Source organism: Chrysoperla carnea (genome assembly GCF_905475395.1).
Source record: "Chrysoperla carnea chromosome X unlocalized genomic scaffold, inChrCarn1.1 SUPER_X_unloc_14, whole genome shotgun sequence".
Lineage (NCBI taxonomy): Eukaryota > Metazoa > Arthropoda > Insecta > Neuroptera > Chrysopidae > Chrysoperla > Chrysoperla carnea.
The window spans coordinates 25001-35000 of record NW_025408089.1 but is presented as its reverse complement, the minus strand read 5'-3'; the positions used below and the strand labels follow the sequence as shown (position 1 = coordinate 35000).

Sequence of the window (10000 nt, the reverse complement as noted above, 5' to 3'; positions counted from 1 at the left end):
ATTATAATTATAATATGTTTAGTAGGCAACCTTTAAAGCAATTTATGCATAACAGGTTGCTAGCCAAATATAAACTTAATGAAGTATTATGATGGACACTTACATTCGGAATTCATATATTTAAAGAAATAATTTTGATTATTCAGATTCTATTAATATTAGCTATTGTAAATAATATTAATCAAATGAAAAGTTTTTAAATTGTTAGGATGTATTTAGCAAGTTATGCTTTCCATACATAAAATAAAAATATATTATGTATAAATAATATTAGTGCTTGTAAAAGGATTAAGATTAATAAAACTAGATATATACTCTTAATACAATAAAAAGTAATAATTTAAAAGAATGTAAAAATATTTATTTAGCTGATAAATTTAAAATGGATAATAAATTTTAAATTTTTATTAACTCTTATTTATTATATAATATTTATTTGTAATCCTTATGCAAAATAATATATGACTTGAACAACGTACATGGGGGCGTGTATACAATTAATAAATTTAGGTAGAGAAATATATTTTGAATCAATAATTTATAAGTTCACAACAGAATAGTCAGATTTTTATTGTCTATTAAATATTTTTTAGCGAATAACTATTATGTATTACTAGAATATAATAATAATTTTTTTTTTTTTTTTTTTTTTTATGTTACTTGAATGGTGTATACGTTTACACGGTGAATGTAAAATCAATTAATCAATTTATATAGAAAAATATATTATGAATTAATTATAAATAAGTTCCAATAAAATAGCCTGATTCCCATTGTGTATTGAAATTTTTTTTTAACCAATTAACTATTAATGTGAATTTGTACAATAAAAATTTTGTATTAATTCTGTAAATTATTATATATATTTGCATTATACAGTATTTAGAAGCATTTAAATGGATAAAAATTTTTTAGAAAATCTACATATGTATCACATGTATTATACCGGTACCCTGTCGCAATATAACATGTACGATTTGTATATAAAATAAAATGAAATTTTTTCCCTAAAATTTTTTAATGAATCCCGAAAAATTCTATATATTTTACCTTTATATAGTATTTAGGACTATTTAAAAGGATAAAATTTTTTTCGAAAATCTACATATGTATCACATGTATTATACCGGTACCCTGTCGCAATATAACATGTACGATTTGTATATAAAATAAAATGAAATTTTTTCCCTAAAATTTTTTAATGAATCCCGAAAAATTCTATATATTTTACCTTTATATAGTATTTAGGACTATTTAAAAGGATAAAATTTTTTTCGAAAATCTACATATGTATCACATGTATTATACCGGTACCCTGTCGCAATATAACATGTACGATTTGTATATAAAATAAAATGAAATTTTTTCCCTAAAATTTTTTAATGAATCCCGAAAAATTCTATATATTTCACCTTTATATAGTATTTAGGACTATTTAAAAGGATAAAATTTTTTCGAAAATCTACATATGTATCACATGTATTATACCGGTACCCTGTCGCAATATAACATGTACGATTTGTATATAAAATAAAATGAAATTTTTTCCCTAAAATTTTTTAATGAATCCCGAAAAATTCTATATATTTTACCTTTATATAGTATTTAGGACTATTTAAAAGGATAAAAATTTTTTCGAAAATCTACATATGTATCACATGTATTATACCGGTACCCTGTCGCAATATAACATGTACGATTTGTATATAAAAAAAAAATATACATTTTTTTCTAAAAATTTGCATTAATTCCAAAAATTTTTTAATAATTTATTATAATTATTAATGTTTATTGAATAATTTATTATAATGCATAAATTTCATTTAATAAAATATGATAAAAGAAAAAAAAAATTTTTTTGGTCCAAAAATAAAAATTTTTAGCTGAAAAAAATTTTTTTTTTAAAATTTTTTTCTTTAAATTTTGATTATTCTGTAAAGTTTATGATGTTTAAAGCCATTTTAAACATTATCATATTTTGAGTTTGAAGCACCGGGTGTAATGTCTTTAATATATATGATGGATAGTGCGTGTAAGTTAATGAGATGAATGTATATCTATGTATAACAGTGTATTAGTGGTATTACGTTCAGCAGTCTCACACATATGATATAGTATGGTATAGTATAAGTTGTTTATTTTTCATACTGTCCGTGTATCATTCAACAAAGGTGGTGTAGAGTTGTATATGGCTTGGTATGACGTTGTTGCAATTCTATGGACACTATGATATTACGGATGCACAGATAGAGGAATAACACTTATCGTATATGTATCATTTATGTATGTTGACTGTGTAATGAATACTAAATATAATAAAATAATACACTTTTTAATAGAATAACATTTGTTTCATGTTTTAGTATGATATTAAATGGTATAGAATAGGTTGTTTATTTTTCATACTGTCCGTGTATCATTCAACAAAGGTGGTGTAGAGTTGTATATGGCTTGGTATGACGTCGTTGCAATTCTATGGACACTATGATATTACGGAATAACAGAAAGAGGAATAAAACTTATTGTATATGTATCATTTATAACGTACTTTTATGTTGACAAGAATGAATGTATATCTATATGAAATAGTGTATTTTGTGGTATTATGTTCAACAGTCTTACATATATGATATAGTATGATATAGTATAATTTGTTTATTTTTCATACTCTAAGTGTATCATTCAACAAAGGTGGTGTAGAGTTGTATATGGCTTGGTATGACGTCGTTGCAATTCTATGGACACCATGATATCACGAAAAAACAGAAAGAAAAATAACAATTATCGTATATGTATCATCTATATTATTATTGTATTTTGACTATGTAATGAATGCCAAATTTAAAAATATACACTTTCTTAATAGAATAACATTTATTTTAGTATAATATAAAATGATATTGAATATGTTGTTTAATTTTCATACTGTTCGTGTATCATTCAACAAAGGTGGTGTAGGTATGTATATGGCTTGGTATGACGCTTTTGCATGTCTATGGACACCATGATATTACGAAAAAACAGAAAGAAGAATAACACTTTTCAAATATGTATCATTTATATATTTTATTAACATGAACGCAAAATATACAAAATTATATATATATATACTCAAAATATTCTGGATGGTAATCAGTTTGGTTTATTTTGATATTTAATATTGTATTTTGGTTTTTTTGCTAGTAATGTTTCGAATATGTATATGCTGTTATTATTTTTTAGGTGTACATTGTATTAAATTGTTATCAATTATTTAATGTATGTATACAAAATAATAGCAAAAACATTTTCAATTATTATATAAAAATTTTTTTTTTTACACATGCATATTTATTAATATATGAAATTTTATCTCAGTTTTAATAAATATGTATTGAAATGAATAATAATACAATCTTATATATATTGATAATAGTCTGGATGGTAATCAGTTTGGATTATTTTGATATTAAATATTGTATTATTATTTTTGTAAAAAAATTAATGAGAATTTTGTAAAAAAACCTCTATATGTATATCTTTTTATATCAATATTTAAAAAAAAATTTTTTTTTATTAAATTATTGATTATAAATAGAATAACATATAAATTTTTTTGTCAAAGCAAGTTCATGGGTTATAAGTTTTAAACTTTACACTCCCATATGAGCACACAATATTTATATAAAAATTATTTTTATAAATAATATTACATTGACTCACCTCATACCAAGCGAGAATATTAAGTGTTATTATAACGTTTTTTATTTAAAATTAACTTTTTAAATAAAATTAAAAAATAAATGACGCTTTCAATCTAGCGACGAGTATGAGAAAATGTTTGAAATATTTTAAGACCCATTTGGTGATGGTCTGACAAAAATCATAATTATTTTTTTTTTTTTTTATTCAATAATATTTATTATGAATAACATGTTATATATTTCTTTTTGTAAAAGCAAAAAAATTATATAAATGACATAATAAAATATATATTTGAAAAAAAAAAAAATTAATAATAATATATATATCTCATATGTTTTTTCTATTAATTTTAAAACAATAGAGATATAAAAAAAAAAAAATTTATATCAGTAATGGGTGAGACCATCTGATATTTAAAATGAAATTGTAATAATATTATTATATATTAATAATTATTGTATGAAAATTTTTTTTCTTATAATAAGAAAACAAAAATATCATGTATATTATTATATATTTAATATTATAAATACAAATAGTTCCCTGGTTGATCCTGCCAGTAGTCATATGCTTGTCTCAAAGATTAAGCCATGCATGTCTCAGTACAAGCCAAATTAAGGTGAAACCGCGAAAGGCTCATTATATCAGTTATGGTTCCTTAGATCGTACCCACATTTACTTGGATAACTGTGGTAATTCTAGAGCTAATACATGCAAACAGAGTTCCGACCAGAGATGGAAGGAATGCTTTTATTAGATCAAAACCAATCGGTGTAAATTTTAATTTGCATCGTTTAATTTGGTGACTCTGAATAACTTTAAGCTGATCGCACGGTCTCGTACCGGCGACGCATCTTTCAAATGTCTGCCTTATCAACTGTCGATGGTAGGTTCTGCGCCTACCATGGTTGTAACGGGTAACGGGGAATCAGGGTTCGATTCCGGAGAGGGAGCCTGAGAAACGGCTACCACATCCAAGGAAGGCAGCAGGCGCGCAAATTACCCACTCCCGGCACGGGGAGGTAGTGACGAAAAATAACGATACGGGACTCATCCGAGGCCCCGTAATCGGAATGAGTACACTTTAAATCCTTTAACGAGGATCCATTGGAGGGCAAGTCTGGTGCCAGCAGCCGCGGTAATTCCAGCTCCAATAGCGTATATTAAAGTTGTTGCGGTTAAAAAGCTCGTAGTCGAATCTGTGTCCTACACTGTTGGTTCAATGCTCGCATTGTTTAACTAGCATGTTATGTGGGACGTCCTACCGGTGGGTGGTACAGATTATGTATAAAGTATATTTTAGTGTTATTATTTATTTAATGCATTATATATATTTTTATTATGTAATTTGTCGTAAGTGTTTAACCGTTAAGAGCGGTGGCAGCCCCCAATTGCAATCCCGTCGCGGTGCTCTTAATTGAGTGTCGAGGTGGGCCGGTACGTTTACTTTGAACAAATTAGAGTGCTTAAGGCAGGCTCAAATTTTGCCTGAATATTGTGTGCATGGAATAATGGAATAGGACCTCGGTTCTATTTTGTTGGTTTTCGGAACTCCGAGGTAATGATTAATACGGACAGATGGGGGCATTCGTATTGCGACGTTAGAGGTGAAATTCTTGGATCGTCGCAAGACGGACAGAAGCGAAAGCATTTGCCAAAAATGTTTTGATTGATCAAGAACGAAAGTTAGAGGTTCGAAGGCGATCAGATACCGCCCTAGTTCTAACCATAAACGATGCCAGCTAGCGATCCGCCGAAGTTCCTCCGATGACTCGGCGGGCAGCTTCCGGGAAACCAAAGCTTTTGGGTTCCGGGGGAAGTATGGTTGCAAAGCTGAAACTTAAAGGAATTGACGGAAGGGCACCACCAGGAGTGGAGCCTGCGGCTTAATTTGACTCAACACGGGAAACCTCACCAGGCCCGGACACCGGAAGGATTGACAGATTGAGAGCTCTTTCTTGATTCGGTGGGTGGTGGTGCATGGCCGTTCTTAGTTGGTGGAGCGATTTGTCTGGTTAATTCCGATAACGAACGAGACTCTAGCCTGCTAAATAGACGTACTTTACCGGCATCTCAAGGCCCATCGGCTGTTTGTTTCCCATTTCATTCATTTTCATGTGTGTTATGTATTGTATTTATATATGCATGTATTTTTGAGATTTAACGATCAAGATTATATTTTGTATATATTGTGCTTTATGTTGCATATGTTATGGTGTATGGGTACGCAGTTTTTTGATGTGGTTTTTACTGCCGGCGTACAAATAATTCTTCTTAGAGGGACAGGCGGCATTCTAGCCGCACGAGATTGAGCAATAACAGGTCTGTGATGCCCTTAGATGTTCTGGGCCGCACGCGCGCTACACTGAAGGAATCAGCGTGTCCTCCCAGGCCGAAAGGTCCGGGTAACCCGCTGAACCTCCTTCGTGCTAGGGATTGGGGCTTGCAATTGTTCCCCATGAACGAGGAATTCCCAGTAAGCGCGAGTCATAAGCTCGCGTTGATTACGTCCCTGCCCTTTGTACACACCGCCCGTCGCTACTACCGATTGAATGATTTAGTGAGGTCTTCGGACTGGTACGCGGCAATATTTCTGATATTGCCGATGTTGCTGGGAAGATGACCAAACTTGATCATTTAGAGGAAGTAAAAGTCGTAACAAGGTTTCCGTAGGTGAACCTGCGGAAGGATCATTAACGATATATATAAAATATATTTATTTATATTTTTTGTATTGTTTTTAAATATTCCAAAAAATAAAAATATTATTGATAAGAAATATTTTTTTTAACAAAATAACATATTAATATGTAATTTTCTCAAAATATATAATAGTAATTATGTGTTAAAAGAGATTTATTTTGGTTATGATATCATATTAAAGTAATACGCCAAACTTTTTTTATACACATAATATATCTATACATATAATATAGAGAATATTATATAAATATTAATAATATATTTGTTACATATAAAATATTTTTATATTCAATATTATTATTATTATTAAACAATAATTATTAATAAAATCTATAAATAATTTCTCTTATAAAAAAGTGAAATTAAAAATAGAATATATTGAAATTATTTGTTTATATGTATATAATCTCTATTAAGAAAAATAAAATAAGATTATAATTGATATAATCTATATTTTTATTTTTCTATGTTATATAATAAAAATAAAGAAAACACAAGATAAAATTTTTTTAAAGAATAAAATTTATTTCAAATTTAAATTTCTTTATGTTTTGTCTTGATATTTCTTTTTTTTTATTAAAAGTTATTATGTTAAAAAACAAACCCATTTGTTTTGTACCATATTAATATTATATATATTTTTATGTAGAAAATAATTTATAAAAAAAAAATAAATACATTTCTATAAAATATACCAAATATTAATTATTATATCTAGCTAGCACTAACAAAAATATCAAAAATGTTATGTATATATTTATTAATACCATAATATCTTTAATTTATATATATATATATTTAAAATAAAATATATAATTTATATTCTAGAAAAATTTTTTTATTTTAAAAGAATTTATAAAGATATATAAATTAATAATTTTATTTTTTATATTAAAAATAAAGATTATTATTAATAATAATACTTACATTTAAAATTTAAAAAGATTACCCTGGACGGTGGATCACTTGGCTCGTGGGTCGATGAAGAACGCAGCTAATTGCGCGTCAACTTGTGAACTGCAGGACACATGAACATTGACATTTCGAACGCACATTGCGGTCCTTGGATACTGTTCCCGGACCACATCTGGCTGAGGGTCGTATACATTATATTAATATAATAAAAGATTATTTTACATAAAATTTTTTTTATGAAAAAGAAATTTATCAATAATTAAAAAAGAAAATTTATTTTTTCATATTTAATTAAATTGATAAATAAAATTTTTATAAAAGAAATGTAAAATTATTTATATATGAATGTTTTACGCCAAATATAAGAAAAAAATAAATATAAAATGTTTTTAATAGCATTTAAAATTTATATATTTTTTATTATTTGTCGACATTTTTAAATTAATATATCAATATTATTTTTTATCATTTATATATAATATTATAAAACTTTATGTTAATAATAATATTAATAATAAATGATATTAATAATATATTTTTAAAATATTAAATAAAGAAGAATAAACAAAAATATTATATATTAATATTTTGTTATGGAATATTTTATTTGTAATAAAATTTTCAATATACTCGAAAAAAATTAATATATATAATTATTTATTTTTTATTTTCTTCTCTTTAGATAAATATAAAAATAATATTATATAATAATATTAAAAAAATTTGAGTATGAATAATTAAGAAAATTGTTTACTTATAAAATATAACAAAAACATAATATATAAAAAAAATTTTTGTTTTAATACTTCTAAAAACTTTTACGACCTCAGAGTAGGTGAGATTACCCGCTGAATTTAAGCATATTATTAAGCGGAGGAAAAGAAACTAACTAGGATTCCCTTAGTAGCGGCGAGCGAACAGGGATAAGCCCAGCACTGAACCCCGTGGCTGATAAACAGACACTTGGGGAATGTAGTGTTTAGGAAGATTCAATATAAACCTATTGTTATATAATACATCCAAGTCCATCTTGAATGGGGCCATATACCCATAGAGGGTGCCAGGCCCGTAGTGATTATTATTGATGATAGGTGAATCTTTCCTTAGAGTCGGGTTGCTTGAGAGTGCAGCTCTAAGTGGGTGGTAAACTCCATCTAAGGCTAAATATTACCACGAGACCGATAGCGAACAAGTACCGTGAGGGAAAGTTGAAAAGAACTTTGAAGAGAGAGTTAAAGAGTACGTAAAACCGTTCAGGGGTAAACCTGAGAAACCCGAAAGGTCGAAAGATGAGATTCATTTACTTTTTATCGTTAATCAACCAATTTGTACTAGCATGTGACAAAAATTTTTATTAGGAATTTATTTTTAGTAAAAATATATGCACTGCTGTATATTGTTAATTGTATGATAACGAGGTATGCACTTCTCATCTTGTAGGACGTTGCGACCCATTAAATATTAATCTATAGGCATTGGTGCGTTGATTAATGTACAATATTATTTTTTGATAATATTTTGTGTATGTTAAACGCCTATGTTTCTTGATTAATTGTTTGATGGTATTAATTATAAATTGATATTGAGTCGCGTTATTAACGCGTTCAGATCCACCACGAGTATAAATAGGTTTTTTTATTAAAACATATTATATATACGGATTTTATGCCGTTATATGATACTATTTAACTGTCAGTAGGTGTATGATAATGAACTGGCTCATTTTTTTTTATTAAAAATTTATCTGTCAGCGACGATATAGCTTTGGGTACTTTCAGGACCCGTCTTGAAACACGGACCAAGGAGTCTAGCATGTACGCAAGTCATTGGGAATAAAATATTTTTTCATCGAAATATTTATAAATTTTATGAAACCCAAAGGCACAATGAAAGTAAATATTATTTATATTTTTTTATAAATGATAAAAGGAGGATATATTTATATTATGTATTAAATATCGCACTCCTAGGGCGTCTTATATTATTATAATTTAGTTTTCGGATTATATTATAATAGAGGCGCACCTAGAGCGTACACGCTGGGACCCGAAAGATGGTGAACTATGCCTGGTCAGGATGAAGTCAGGGGAAACCCTGATGGAGGTCCGTAGCGATTCTGACGTGCAAATCGATCGTCGGAACTGGGTATAGGGGCGAAAGACTAATCGAACCATCTAGTAGCTGGTTCCCTCCGAAGTTTCCCTCAGGATAGCTGGCGTTCATTATATAAGAGTCTCATCCGGTAAAGCGAATGATTAGAGGCCTTGGGGCCGAAACGACCTCAACCTATTCTCAAACTTTAAATGGGTGAGATCTCTAGCTTGCTTAAAAACATTATTTATAATGTGAAGCTATGAGAATATATTTTTTATATATGGATCAGAGTGCCAAGTGGGCCACTTTTGGTAAGCAGAACTGGCGCTGTGGGATGAACCAAACGTAGAGTTAAAGCGCCAAAATTGACGCTTATGGGATACCATGAAAGGCGTTGGTTGCTTAAGACAGCAGGACGGTGGCCATGGAAGTCGGAATCCGCTAAGGAGTGTGTAACAACTCACCTGCCGAAGCAACTAGCCCTGAAAATGGATGGCGCTGAAGCGTCATGCTTATACTCTACCGTTAGTTGGTATTTTCGATAAAAGATTTATCTTTTATCATGAAACCCTAACGAGTAGGAGGGTCGCGGTGGTGTGCGCGG

General features: G+C 28.6%; 3 non-coding genes across 3 annotated transcripts in view; all 3 read left to right on the top strand.

Moving 5' to 3' along the window:
• The first annotated feature begins 4224 nt into the window (after window positions 1–4224).
• LOC123303798 lies at window positions 4225–6380 on the top strand. The gene has a single exon (XR_006535884.1). It is a non-coding gene; the product is annotated as a small subunit ribosomal RNA (ribosomal RNA).
• Window positions 6381–7333: 953 nt separating this feature from the next.
• On the top strand, window positions 7334–7488 carry LOC123303796. Its single transcript, XR_006535882.1, has one exon. It is a non-coding gene; the product is annotated as a 5.8S ribosomal RNA (ribosomal RNA).
• Window positions 7489–8123: 635 nt separating this feature from the next.
• Window positions 8124–10000, top strand: part of LOC123303809 — a 4575-nt gene continuing 2698 nt past the window's right edge. The window contains exon 1 of the ribosomal RNA XR_006535894.1: window positions 8124–10000. This exon is cut by the window's right edge and continues 2698 nt beyond it. This is a non-coding gene — a ribosomal RNA (large subunit ribosomal RNA).